This window comes from Dermacentor andersoni, chromosome 4 (assembly GCF_023375885.2).
Source record: "Dermacentor andersoni chromosome 4, qqDerAnde1_hic_scaffold, whole genome shotgun sequence".
Lineage (NCBI taxonomy): Eukaryota > Metazoa > Arthropoda > Arachnida > Ixodida > Ixodidae > Dermacentor > Dermacentor andersoni.
The window spans coordinates 176,038,791-176,054,134 of record NC_092817.1 but is presented as its reverse complement, the minus strand read 5'-3'; the positions used below and the strand labels follow the sequence as shown (position 1 = coordinate 176,054,134).

Genomic DNA, 15,344 nt, shown 5'->3' with positions numbered 1-15,344 from the left:
TATGTCCGCTGTCTTACGCTTGTTGATTAGCTTAGAAAGTTCTGCCAATTCTATTCTAGCTGTAGGGTTAGAGGCTTTCATACATTGGCGTTTCTTGATCAGATTTTTCGCCTCCTGCGATAGCTTACTGGTTTCCTGTTTAACGGCGTTATCACCGACTTCTATTGCGCACTCCTTAATGATGCCCATAAGATTGTGGTTCATTGCTTCAACACTATGGTCCTCTTCCTGGGTTAAAACCGAATACCTGTTCTGTAGCTTGATCCGGAATACCTCTAGTTTCCCTCTTACCGCTAACTCATTGATTGGTTTCTTATGTACCAGTTTCTTCCGTTCCCTCCTCAAGTCAAGGCTAATTCGAGTTCTTACCATCCTATGGTCACTGCAACGCACCTTGCCGAGCACGTCTACATCTTGTATGATGCCAGGGATCGCGCAGAGTATGAAGTCGATTTCATTTCTAGTCTCACCATTCGGGCTCCTCCACGTCCACTTTCGGCTAGCCCGCTTGGAGAAAAAGGTATTCATTATCCGCATATTATTCTGTTCTGCAAACTCTACTAATAACTCTCCTCTGCTATTCCTAGAGCCTATGCCATATTCCCCCACTGACTTGTCTCCGGCCTGCTTCATCCCTACGCTGGCATTGAAATCGCCCATCAGTATACTGTATTTTGTTTTTTTCATAGAAGCTTTCGACTTCCTGGTCATCATGACTAGATGTAGGGGCGTAGACCTGTACAACCTTCATTTTGTACCTCTTATTAAGTCTCACAACAAGACATGCCACCCTCTCGTTAATGCTATAGAATTCCTGTATGTTACCAGCTATGTTCTTATTAATCAGGAATCCGACTCCTATTTCTCGTCTCTCTGCTAAGCCACGGTAGCACAGGACGTGCCCGCTTTTTAGCACTGTATATGCTTCTTTTGACCTCCTAACTTCTCTGAGCCCTATTACATCCCATTTACTGCCCTTTAATTCCTCCAATAGCACTGCTAGACTCGCCTCACTAGATAACGTTCTAGCGTTAGACGTTGCCATGTTCATATTCTAGCTTGCTTTACTCGGTAATAAAAGTGAGATACTAAATAATTTCGATGGAAAGCTTTACACGCTGGGAGTGTTTGTAGATTTCCGTAAATCATTCGATGCCGTGTGTCATCGCGTTCTTCTACAAAAACTTTATAATTATGGCGTCCTTGGTATTGCCAATAGGTTGCTACAAAATTACTTGACAGACCGTTACCAATATGTAGGTATTAATCAGGAGACATCCTAGCATGCTAAGGTCAACAAGTATGTCCCACAAGGATCTATACTCGGTGAACAGTTATTTATAATTTATGTAAATGACCTGTGTCGCATTCCGGATTCTCCTAAAATAATTATTTACGCCGATGACACTAACATTTATTTACTGGTGCTTCAATTTCTAACCTTGAAGGAAGTGTAAATACATATCTAAGTAAGCTGTCTTGTTGGCATAAAATCAAGAAGTTACGGCTAAACGCGGGTAAAACTAAATACACATTGTTTGCACCTATCAATAAGCCACGGAATATAAGCTTCAATGTTTCCTTTGAGGGCCACACGCTTCAGCAAGTTAAGGTTCAAACATTTCTGGGCGTATGGTTCCACGAAGACCTGTCTTGGAATGAACACGTAAATAAATTAGGATTATAATTAAGTAAAAGTGTTCGATGTATTTACAGATTAAGTCGATTATTACCACTTTGGCTCAAGAAAGCACTGTATTATACGCTATTCTATTCCAGGCTTGGTTACTGCTTGTTGCTCCGGGGCAGAGCGACAACACAGAATTGTACCACACTACTCACTTTACAAAAAAGGTGCTACGGATATTTGAGGGATATTATGGTCACCCGCAAGGCCTCAGCACGCGTCCGCTATTTACAAAACATTTCATATTGCAAGCTAACCAAATCTACTATTTGAAGCTTTTTTTGCATATCCAAAATAAAAAGCTATATCCCACGTACAGTTCTTCTAGATGTGTTCAATACTGCCTCCGTCCACAAATTATAAGAACACAAGAAATTAGAACTGCCAGCATATTGTGCACCAAATACCCAGTCTGCTTAATAAACTTGGCAACATTTTACACCTAAATAAACACATTTCCAAAAATAGGTTTTACCAAATTCTTCTAGAAAACTGCATTTAATATGTTTAAGTACTGTTTAAGTGTTGATTACAACTTCCATGTTGATTTACTTTTTTTACCTTACTCAATGTGCACTGTGTGTTTTATTTCTGAGCACACATTGTTTCTTTTGTTGCTGCTTGTCACAATATATGTATGTCGATCTGCTTGTTTTTATTTACTCTGTGATATTTCTGTTTTTTTGTTGTTTTTTATATGTCTATAGAGACAATTTAGATTGTTGAATGATTATCTTATGTTAATTATTGTATGTTGTTGCTGTTTCTCTACTTTTATTATGACTGCGTGCTGCACTGTATCTCGGAGCAAAAACCTCTGTCAGGCTGTAAAGCCTCTTGCTTTTGCTTCGATTTCTGTTGATGTACAGAAAGAAAGAAATCAATAAACGAACAAACAAAGATAAGAGCATGACCACACCCAGTACATCTCGGCGAAGAACTACTCTTGCGTAGTGGGTTGCGAAACCGCATACAGTAGGTTGAAAGGTCTGGCCAAGCTCTCGCTCATTGCCGTCCCTAAAGATAAAGAAAGGTGCCGGTTGTGGGAGCGCAGTCTTCACCGCACCGATCGGCCCTTTGGAAGCCACCGACTCCATTTGCGAGCTGCACTTTGATGCAAAGTACAAACTGATACATTATGTGCATGTCATCGAAGGCCAGGAAGTATCTACACAGCGTAGAAAGCCGGCGCTTCGATCTGATGTGGTACCCACAACCTCTTGCCGTATTTTCTGGTGCATCACTGCGAACAGCCTATAGCCAAGCAGCCCACGCGAAGAGAACGGTCTCATACGCAACAGATGAAGGCCGGTCATGAAAGAGAACGCTCCCGCTCTCAGTTCAACCGTCATTCAGATTGGAGGCATGTGACAATGGAAACCTGCGCGAGCTCGACGACACAGACAACCGATAACATGCTTCATAATCCAAGCAAATATAAACAATGTGCTTTGCTTTATTCACCTAGGAGTTCTGGAAAACCAACTATATCTCAGGCGCATAACGCATAAAAATAGGAAAGAAAACGCCTATTCCATAAATATTTTCAAAACACACAATTAAACTACAAAAAAGATTTGCTGGACGCAACGAATAATGTGACCCACATGGTCCCTAAATGTCAAATTGCTGCCGTTATTAGGGCATCGGGGAAATTTTGGTAACATTCAGTATGTCGCCTTGAGAAAGGAAGAAAACAAAGGCCTACCAATTTTTATTTGACCCCTCATTATGCCACATAGTTCATTTATTCGTGTACCTCATCCCATTACTGCACATGACCCTCATTTCTGCGGAATAACAGCTCTGCATTTCGTTATCTCTTGACGCAGCGAAACACGCACACACGGTTTAGAAAGAAAAACGAACTGCAAACGCGATCCATCTGACTGCGTGGCTGCGGCTAATCCAGGCAGGGTCATCCCCGAAAGCAACTACAACGCTGCGCTCGACCGCGGCGCCACGCTGCCGACTGGCGCCTCCGCGGCCTGCGCCATGCGCGGGGGCGTGGCGTCCAGAAGAAGGCTATAGTGGTGCCATCTGGATTTTCAATAAAAAATGCCTCAGCGCGGTTCCCACGTTGGACCCGCTCTCGAATATAGTGCACTCTAGTACAGTGGTCCGGCAGGGCGTGCGCTGCCGCGACATTACAGATGCCTAAAAAGGGTTGCAGTTTGGCCGAGTTGGTATGTCATGACTTCTTTAGGCTTGTAGCGCAGCTGGGAACGAACGAAAAGGGAAGGTGGAAGGGGTAATGAAAGGAACGGAGAACAGGGTGAGCACTATAAAAAAGTTATAAAAATGTTTAACAAATTACAAATGCTAGAAAGTACAGTGGGGAGTGGCACTTGGGGAGGCGTCGGACGTTTGCCCGCACGCGCGAGCAAGAGCGGGTGCGAGAAAGAAAATGTTGGCGCTTTTTCTCCTTGAATATATGACTCTGCCTAGGCACTACGGTGGACTTTCATTGCGCGAATTCTATGCGTCTGTCCCTAGACGTGGTGGCTTTGCGGAGTGCGGTCCAGTTTGTTTACGCTCCGACACTGGCTGCCGGCATGGTCAAACAAGTGATAATATCGCAGATGTTTCCATGAGAGCAGTAGGCACGCTACAAGACGGCGGGCCACATATAATAAATATCTAGGAGGCAGAGCCGCCTTAGCAACCGTGGTTGAAGGCGAGCGGCTGAGAGAGCGCTGGTGATGCTCGACGCCCCTGCAACCGCTATAAGAATACGCCGCGCCCCCCTAACGTGTTTTACGCAACCTAACTTATCGTTAACCTAGCCTAACATGGCCTCGACGCAAGGACAACAATCCGCACGGTGTAACCGCTGTGGGAATACGCCGCGCTCCCCTAACGCCTTTTACGCTAACCTAATGTAACCTAAGATAACGCAAACCTAACCTAAACATAAGCTAATATAACCTAACGTGGACGAGGCGCAATTGCAATAATCCTCACGGCGTGAGACCAGGCCGTCACGTTCAACCGTGGTTGATAAGGCGCTGTGCGTTTATTTCACTCGAAGGTAACCACACAAAAATGCTACTTAAAAGTCGAGGAGAGCAGGCCAGGCCTCTACTACGGCACCTGTTGCTCCCCTGGGAAAATCAGTGATGCATTCTTCCTTAATTTTTTTGACGGTAGAGTGCCGTAAGACGGGACAAAGTTATAATCCGGCATGACTGGTCCAACACAAGCTCCGCACGCGCAAGAAAGTCTGTCCGACGTACCTTTAGACACAGCGACAACCAAATGGGGCGTCTGTGATCACTGATTCAGCTGTTTCACCGTGACGGCAGACAGCGTCCGAGCGTAACGAAAATCGACCCTACTCCGCAATGTCGGCACGCCTAGGGACAAATGCACACAGCACGCGCAAAGACACTTCTCCACCGTAGTGCCTAGGCAGAGTCAGATATTCATGGAACAAAGGCCCTCACGTTTTCTCTCTCTCAAACCCCCTCTTACTTGTGCCTGCGTAGAAACGTCGAGCGCCTGGAGAAACGTGACGCCCCGCTGTACCTACGAGCAATTTGAAAAATGCGGCCCCGGCAGCCCCGGCCGCCCGAAGTAGAACGCGCACACCTCGGAACCTTGCGCGCGTCCTCCGCTTCCGCCGGTTGCGTGCTCAAGATTGAACCGCGATCGCTGCCACACTCTCGAAGGCTTTCACTTGCTCAAGGAGCACCCGGTGCGGTGCGACGATTTTATCGCCTTTGGATTTTATACGAATCCTCGGGGTGACGGCTTCTGCGTTTGCAGAAATGTGCACGGAGCGTCCATATATTCGTTATGGCAATAAAAGCACCCTGTATATATTGAGTGTTTTGAAGAAATTATCTGCTCTATATCTTCACACAGGAACTGCTGCCCTTGAGTAGCTACCGCTGCTCCTCGAGTAGAGTCATTCAGAAGAGTCTTCACTACTACGATTTATTCTACTCTGAGAAGCTATTAAATGGTATTCCTTGCATATTTAAGAAAAACAAACATTTGATAATTTTGAATTGCGAACTGTGATAATAAATACAAACCAATTAGAAAAGTCTATTTGATTCGTTTTTGAAACGGCGAATCTTTGTATGCACCTAGTATTCACCTTATAAACCATGAAATAGTGCTTTATATACCAGTAAAATAAGGTGCCTTAAGGATTCCACGCATGCTTGCTAATCTTAGATAGCTGCACGGGCCGGTTTATCAGGCGCCTCCCCAGCTCGATCCCCAAAGTACAATGCATGGGCCCGCCCGAGCCGGGCGTGCTGATTTTAAAGCTGAATGGTACCCGGTCCGGTTCTTTTCGACGGATTATACCTTGAGCCTATTCGAAGCTAGCTCGAGTTTCCGGTTATTGTCGAGAGACTGGCATGTGATCCACGAGCCCTGCTAGGTCTTCAAGGTGCATCAAAGCAGCATTTTCCCCGGCGTCTGATCTTGCTGGCTGCTTTAATTGTGAGAGATATAACGATTTCATTTCGATTAACTGCCAGACGATCTTGGAAAGACTGTTAGAATTATCGGAGACTAGCGCAGCAATATACTATAGCAAAGGCATAGGTGAACACCTCCTTACCGACCGCCAGCCATCTCATCTGACTTTTGAATCTTATATAACCATTGGGATGCGCAGTGATAAAACTCATGCCAATACATTTGCCGCCAACGCAAATTTAAACACATTGACATATTGGCTTCCAGAAACATCATAATGCACGCACACAGAAGCATCTGTCAATAAATAGAAATTGATGATCCGCGTGGCTAAAGCTCAAGTGCAATCATGACTTGCTATCGAGGATACCATTTTTATTGCGTTTTTGGCTACACTATAACTTTGTCAGTGTTTGAATCGACAACTTAGGATCGTTATTTCGCCACATATGCAAGTTTATACGATGCATACTTGTGTTTCAGCACAGGGCATTAAAACCAAGGTTAGGTAGTTTTCCGTCAGAGTGAGATATGATCGCTTGTTCGTTCACGTAAATTCGCAGGAAACACACATCCTGCTAGAAGACATATAAAAGGCTACGAACACGTCAGTTGAACCACCAAAAATGTAAAAATTGCATTTAAAATAAAAATTCACACATACAGTAAGCTTTTCCATGTGCTCTTTTCTTTTTCACATCCCTCTCATTAATGTTCAGACATTTTACTGCATAATCGTAGGCTGAAAGCATTTAGCTAGGAACAAGGCAAAGTTGAAGGTCGGAATTTAGTTAGTTGGACTAATTTTGCTAAGAACTACGGCAGTATATTCAGCTCGTTTGAACCGGTAACAACGAAAAATAACTGAAACCTGTAGGGATTGGCACCAGGCGCTAACACACAACAAAATTTGGTAATGAACATTGCAAAATTTTTTCGTTACCATTTTATTTAAATACGCTAAGCGCTTATCCACAAATTAGCTTCTGTCTAGCCATTGAAATGATCGCGCACAGGCAACGCAAAGCTGCACATCAGTGATGGCTATAAACAAAATCTATATATAGCAAGAAAATATTGCAGACGACTGCGCCTCTAGGCCCGTCTTCTCTTGAAAGATATACCCGGCTGTACCGAAAGTCCTCTCATTTATTCGTCTTGTGCTTGCTTTATGACGTATACCTTAGGTGCCTGAAGAGCTTCCAGAGAATTTGTATTCGCGGCCTGTCTCGCGACAATCAAATAGTTTTCAATCTCATTAGCGCGATCGCTATGCAAATTGATTTCTAACCCTTCGTCATTTTTATTCGACTCTGTGATAGCAAGCAACTCTCGCCAATGCGCTTCGCCTTGTTAATAGGCGGGGCCGCTGTCGACCTTACAGCGCTACCTTCATCGAACGCTGGGTCGTACATGTGACTTTTGAACACGAGCACCTCTAGCAATCCGACATATTAATAACCTTAGAACAATGCTCAACACGCTTTTTAGTGTCGTGAAAATAAAAGGATCACCCCAGAAATCATCTTGAGATGACAATCGAAGTTAATGCAGTCAGCGTTCACGCAATGTAGCGACCACGTAGCGACAGACGGTATTGAGTTGGACACCTTTATTTAGAATCGGCAGTGGTCTTCCTCGGATTTCAAGTGCTTGGGCAATATGCTACATACACTGTGTCCATGATTGACCCGATTTGTTACGTATGATCATCGATCAACATGGTTCTCACGGCGCTAGGACGAGGACCGTATGCCGCCCGCACATTCAGTGTCGACGAAGGAATGATGCTGAAGTGATTACGATGAATAAACACGACACAACTACAAAGCCATGAAGGTAACTGCATAATTACAAACAATTTAGGATAGCACAATTATAACAGAATGAAGGAGAAATCATGATGATGGAGCGACGAAGCGGGTTTGACAACGATATGGCTGTCCACAATTGCATCTAATTTTTTCAATGATGACGATAGTGCAACAACAGCGCGACGGCATGGCCGAGCGACCATGGCAGGAAGACAAGCGTACGACGATGATGGCATAGGGATGAATGCGTGACGACTGTAAGATGAAAACAGTGGGACGATGGCAGTATGACAAGAATGAGAGGATGAAGCAGGAATGACGACGAAGGAACAATGAGGACCACGGTATGTCAGTAAATGCATGACGATGACTGTATATCAACGACGCAATGACGACAGTGGCACAACAATCGCGACATAACCACGATTGAATGACAATAGCATGTTTACGGTGGAATGACGTTGATGTAATTGCTAAGGCGGTGACCATGAAGGCTGGACGACAATTTCATGAAGTTTCTGAAATTATGACATTGGTAGGACAGCGTTATGAGAACAAAATTACTTTAACTATATGATCCCCACTGTATGACAACGATGGAACTACCATAACCTCGAGCACATGCGCAGTTGCTCAATTTAGCAGACAACCATTCGGTCACCTGGCGTAAAATAGATAAATAGACCGATAGATAGGCAGATAGAGAGATAGATAAAAGTACCCCAATTTGGTAACGAATGCTGATCACATTAAAAAGTTGGCGCAGTTTATAACTGGAACCGTTTTCTCCATGGCCGAAAAATGCCGCTAATGTAAACTAATGTCTACAGCATAGAGCTGCTGTGTCGTGGCCTGCCCGCCTCGACTCTCCCATACAACACACCCACAACACCCAACTAAAGTTTTCATAGGGCTGCACTTCTTATCTTCTTCAGTATTGTGGAGTCGCAGATAGCATGTCTGGGCCTGTAATCGGGGGGCGACCCGAGTTAGACGCCGCTAGGCACGAGCCCGCCCGGGTGTAAGTCAACAATTGCTTACCCGGCCCGAGCCCCGCGCCCAGCGCGCGAGGCGGGCTCGGGAATTCTGGCCAGCCCGTTGCTATCCAGTGATCTATCTTATCTCTCTCTGAGAATAAGGTTTCTAAGGGTTGCAATGACATATCATCATTACAAGCGCGTACTAGTGTCCTACAGGGCACAGCATTAGGGTTAGTTTGGATGTCTGATGTCTATGAACTATAGAGTGACAATCACGTATGCGGATGACACCACACCTGTCGCTACTGGTGCGTCTGAACATAAATCACACAGATTATATATTTGGCGCTACATAACCTACAAATATAGGTGGACGTACACCCTTTGCAGTAAGCAGCCGTGTGCAGTGCTAAGGTAAACATTTATTGCGTATACATGTTATTTTAGTTATACAAGCGATAGAAAGTGTTGGTACCGTTAAAAGTTTCGGTGTCTTCTTTAAATATTTGAGATGTAATGTGCTTGAGCAGTGAATTATATGTAAAATTCCTTCTCTGTGCATCACCTCACGTGCTGAATGTTTACCTCAGCTTAAGGCTGAAATACTTATGTCTCTTCTGTACTGTGGAGGTTTGAATCATATAAAACTCCGGTATACTACTAGAGTGTCTAATGTGTCTAAAGAGCACAGTCGGCGTCACCCTTGTGTAGAGCGCGGGAACGGCGGCTGCCGGGTGCTCCGCAGCCAGCCAGCGAAGTGAAACGGTAGCGGCTGGGCCCGAGAATAAATGCGTCGGCCGCCCGAGCCCAGCAGCTACCGTTAGACGTCGCTAACTGCCTCCGGAGCGGCCCGGCGGCCGCCGTTCTCGCTCTCTACACATGAGTGACGCCGACAGTACTTACTGCAAAAGAAGGCTGCTCCTGTTAGTGCAAATGTACGGTTCCTCGGTCAAAGTGTCAGATTTTCTTTGTCCGTGTTTTCGATATGCAGGCGCACGTTGCCGCTACGATGTAAATAATCCTCAACATTTAACGAAATTGTAAATATCTTGCTGGTCAGGATTCGTGACAAGGCCCAAAAAGGACAAAGCAGGTACAAAAAATATTGCTGTTTCGACAATGCTGACGCAGTATGATAAGCACTTCAAAGTGGCACATAGGCGTTCTTGCTAAACAAGGTGAAGAAAGACAACAACGAAATTGCATACTGTTGTACTTCCTCAATAAAGACCTACTTCCAACCGTAGCTGCACTGCTTGTAACTACTTAACATTCACATGCGGCTCTTTGGTTTTGGTGTATTTTTTACGTCAGCGTATAGCGACATATAAAATGGTCAGCTTGGAAAGAGAAGAAGATATTGTTCGTGAAATGCTCATCATTAGGTATGGTATGGGCGTATAACTGTGTACCTACGTACTCATTTAAAAAAAGGTTTGTATTTTTCGTATATTAAGTAATTATTGCAAAGCTGCTACGGTTGCATTGTGATATAGGGCCAAACTCTGTATAAACAGCGTGTAAACGTTGTTGTTGCGACTCTCTTTTTCACCTTGTATGCAGTGGTGAAAATAAAAATCATGATGATGATTATGTTGAAATAAATATTGATCTATCTTCCTTTTTTCTTTGCAGGAGGTATTCTACTAAACGCATCCTACACGCAGTCTACTTAATCGCAAAGTGGATATTAATACCAATATACTAGCACAAACTGAATTGCGTATTGGTACATGAAGAATGAAGAATATAATTTTCCCTTAGTAAATATTGTCTGCTTCCTAATTTTTTTGTCTCTTTTCGCTTTAGAGGGCTTAAAATGATAGAATTATCAGGTTCCTGTATGGCAGAACTGGTGCGGCGTTGAGCAATCTCCAACTATACCAGCATTCCTAATTCCTAGCGCTCTTAAATAAGTTTCCAGAGATATTATCGCAGCCATCATGGGAACAAAGCACCGGCACTAGACTATTACCTTCGATCTAAAGCATTTTTGTGCATGATTTTATTTTAGTTGTACCTGTGGTTGGCCCTAACACATCCGAAACTTGCAAAATTACGAATGTACACTTAAGGCCGATTTTAAGTACGGTTCCGCTTGGTAACAGGAAGTTTTTATGACTGTTTTTCACCTGTGTAGACAGAAATGCGCTGTAAAAAAAGAAATATGTGGATGAGCGTTGCAGATTGTCGAGGTTGCTGACGTGCCGTCGAATCCCTATCAGAAGAGTTAATCAGCGGCAGCCGCTGCGTGAGCCGCCTGCGTTCATGGCGACGCGAAGCTGGTCTTCGCATATTTGAGTAAGCATGACAATTGCTTTCTAATCAAAGCCGAGAAGCTTCAGGTGCAGGACTACTTCAGGCGGCCATTGTTGGCAAGTGCGCGTATGCGATGCGTGGGCCCCTCCAAGGCTAATATTAGTTGGGCAGTGGTCATTGATGATGATAGAGAGGCTAAACAAGTTTGTTTATTTGTGTTAAACTCAACCGTTGTGGCGCGAACTTTCGGAGGGGTAGGTTTCTTTATGAAATAGTGCGTTTTTTTTTTGTCAGCGGCTGATGTATCTTCTTGGTGACAGCTAGCTCCGATCTCAGAAGGAAGCTAAGGTGCTTCAAGATCTGAATAAAAAGATATCGCGGAGGACATGAGGCAAATTGTTTCTTGTACTCTTATTTTTTAAGGGAATATTCTTCTTGTCATATTTGTCTGGTGTGTGTTTACCTTGTAGTTCTTCGCACTTCGGTCCAAGGTTATTGTCGACAATGGTATGTTCTGAGTCATATGTGTCTAACTATTGAGTTGAATGAATTTATCTTGAATATAGACTTGATTCTGAGACACGTGATTAGGTCTTCAACGATCCATTTTGTTTAGCGTAGTACTCTACGAACGTAGTTCTGCTTTGCGTGGTTACAATTAGGTTTATACATTTAATGAAAGTGCGCGTGAACAGAGATGACCATTTGCATGTCGATTGAGCTGCTTCGTTTGGCTCATTTGGATATTTTCGCCGTCTGCAACACAGATACATAATTCGAGGACATATTGTTACATGGAGAAAATATATATATTTGCAATATATACAGTTATAAGGTTGTAGCTCAGTAGTAAGGGTAACACCATCTACCGATCGTCAAAACACTTCAACCTACGGTTCACCCCCAATGTCCTTTTGCCTACAGCGGTACAAAGTCGTACCTGACAATATGTACATGGTATCACTGAGCACAACTATATAGTGTAGGGCTAAACAAAATGGCCGACCAAAAGGTATGGACAAGTAAGTAAATGTATATTTGAGTATCTTTGTCCAAATGTACAAATCTGCTAAAATTAAGTCCTTTTATTATGTACGACAGACTAGTAAACCATTTCTCAAGTGAGCAACTTAGTCACTAAGTAACACAAGGCCCCTGGAAAAAAACTCCTTGTTGAACCACTAATGTGCCATTCTATGGTGAAATCCGCTTTCGATAAGCAATTCGACGAAGCTTATTGCTGCCCAATATAGTCAGTTGCACACAATTTTATAGGTCCACCAGGATTATTCTGAATGGAATAATCCTTGCAGAAGCACCACAGCAAGGTGCCCAGAAATGCTCTGGCTGGATTTCAGTTGAGCAAGTGACTGGCAGAAAATTAAAAAAAAATTACTTGTCAGCTTGAAATATTTTTGTCTCTACTCATTCAAATAGAGCTTTCCGTCTCATGTTCCGGAAAAGCTAAGCTAAAATATAGATATATGACAGCTATCTTAAATGTATGCAATAAAGCACACGCATCTGGATAAATATTTTTTTACTGCTGTAATTAAGGTATATTGTTGAAAACCAGGAAGCCGAGGCGAAGTACAGTACTTGTTTATTTCACGCTTTCTAAAACAAGTAAAAATAATGCGGGCACGTGCTCGTGTCCAGGCTAACTTGTAATTCCTGTCCTTTTGCTTAGCATGTTCAACAGTTCCCGGCAGAACCATTTGCGTGTTTGTTCTTCTCTTCAAGATGATTTTTTGTTTCTTAAGTATTGGAGCTTGTCCATTTACTTCTAGGTGGTACAGCATCTGTGCTGGTCTTCACGACGTGGGGCCACTTGAAGTGCGCACTTTAAATGAGGGAACTTTGCGCGTCGCTGCCCGGAAATACTTCTGTCAGTTCTCACATGTTCCGCATTTCTCTTGGCAAGTTTAATTCCTTTATCAGTGCAACGTCGCCAACCCTCTCTGATTCTGAGTTCCTGGTTTGTTACCGTGAGCTGAACGAAGCCCTTGTTGGTACTGTCGTCGCCACCCGTTGTATAGATTGTTTAACGTAGGTTCTCTGTATTTATATCTTCGTCGAAGTGTCTCGAGCGACGACGCTGTCTCTTTTCCTGCTGTGCTTGATAAGTCAGGAGGAAGTATAGTCAACCTTTGTTTGACCTATAAGGAAATGACTTGGCGCAAGCGAAGTTGGTTCAGCGCTTTCTCTATGGACATATGGTATCGGTCGTGATTTTATCGCTGCTTCAACTTGAATGAGCATGGTCGAAAGTTCTTCGTAGGCAAATAAATGATTTCCCAATGTTTTCCTCAATGTAAGCTACGTATTTAAGGAGTCGTTCCAAAAATCCTTCCCACATGTATTGCGATATGTTTCCAAATAATCATGCAACTTCGGAAACACGATTGTACTTTGTATGATTTTATTAACTCATAAAAATGCTGAATCTCCCTTTATGCCTTTTTGAATGTCTTGGAGTAGTAAAAATATACAATCTTACGCATTCTGCATCGTGTCACAAGTCGTTTAAATGTTAGTAGCAATTTGTCGTGACCGACGACAATTGAGCTCCAGATGAATCCCTCTCATGACTCTACACGTGAAGATGAGTAAATAATACCGCTTATTTGGTTCACTGTTGTCTTCGTGAAGCAATCCGGCCAGATTGAGACCACCGACTTCAAAAGGAGGAGACAGCGGAACACTGTCTGCTGTCAGAGGCAGGAAGGCCTCCGAATATTGTTGTGGGAATATTCCCGGCAGACTGTGCATTCACGAATTCCTTTGTTTACGACCTGCATTGCTTTCAGTACCCAAAAGCTTTCTCTAATTTCAGCCAAACGGAAACTGAGGCAAGCGTGTAAAAGTCGTTGACTTTCTTTATTCACCAGCAACTTTGTGCATGTCGGAAACAAGAAGCAAAATAAATACGGTGCTTGGAAGTTCCCGGAGGTCGCAGAACGGCAGTCGACTTGCCAAGCGAAGAAGCCCTATTTCGTCATTATAGGGACTGAAGCGCTGGAGTGCAATGCCCATTCGGCTGACATCCGGTCCGAAGGTGTTTTTTCTGACCTGTGCTCTACCGGTCCGCATGACGTTATGTCGCTGCCTGAAAGGCAAGCCAACGTCGTAAAAACCAGCTTTGATTCCTGCTGCATTCCTCAAGCCAGTTGATAATACCTGCCGAACCATTTAATTGAGATGGCCTCGGCCTCCGCGGCCCTTTTTCCACCTGAGGTACAGTAAATAAGTGGATTGGTGCTGCTACCAATTATTATACCCGTTGCGCCATTACACGAGCTATCCAGTTCAGTTGCACTACAGACGTCACTAACACCCTGCTGTAACACGTTAATTTACTTCAGGGATCTAGTCGAGAACTTTTCACAGACTGGGCTCCATAGTTTTTATCTAGGGCTACCGAAAATTTTCTTAGTCCTTGTACACTAAGCACAAACTTAAAACCGTGTACATAAAAGAACAGGCATATTGCCACGTGGTAGTGACGTATAAAGGTCACAGTAGCATTACTCTGAAAGACGAAACTAACTTTTATTGGGCGAACCTGTGCCCACAAAAACAGGCTACACTTAAAGAACGGCGACAACGGCGAACACGGTCTGCAATCGTGAAAATCTCATCAGCGGTTCAAGAGCGTCGGCATTTACACATCAGTCGTCGAATGCTCCTCCAGAGTAATCGCTGGGACCCGCGTGCCTTCCACAAAGTTCTACACCATTCGCATCGCGCATACATGCAATCAGATAACACAAAGTTCGGCGACAAGAGACAGCGGATAGAAGCATCGATAACATTCTAGAAATTTCCGATACATGCAGGCGCGTCCTGCGCTGAGCGATAACATTTGTTAGGCGGTGAAACGGGGTCACCCGATAAAGATAAACATGTACACGTGTGAATACCCCCTTCCTAAAAAGCATCGACACGATGCTGCAAACAAGCAACAGTAATAAACAAGAACACCCGCAGCAAAGAAAGAACAAACTAAGGAAGTTCGTCAGCGTGCTTAGAAGGGCTTCAGACGCACCACGTGGACAACTTAAGATCGACCGCGGCGCCGCTGTGTATGCGAAATGTCGTCTGGCACCACCTCATAGTCCAGTTCCCCAACACGTCGGGTGATCTTGTATGGTCCGAAAAAGCGTC

The 15,344-nt window shown here is 44.0% G+C and overlaps 1 long non-coding RNA gene across 1 annotated transcript in view; it reads left to right on the top strand.

The window, feature by feature from the left end:
• The window catches only part of LOC129384967 (uncharacterized), a 51,021-nt gene extending 40,318 nt beyond the window's left edge, over positions 1–10,703 (top strand). Inside the window, exon 2 of the long non-coding RNA XR_011893698.1 lies at positions 10,554–10,703. This is a non-coding gene — a long non-coding RNA (uncharacterized lncRNA). The remainder of the gene's footprint in view (positions 1–10,553) is intronic.
• Positions 10,704–15,344: the final 4,641 nt, after the last annotated feature.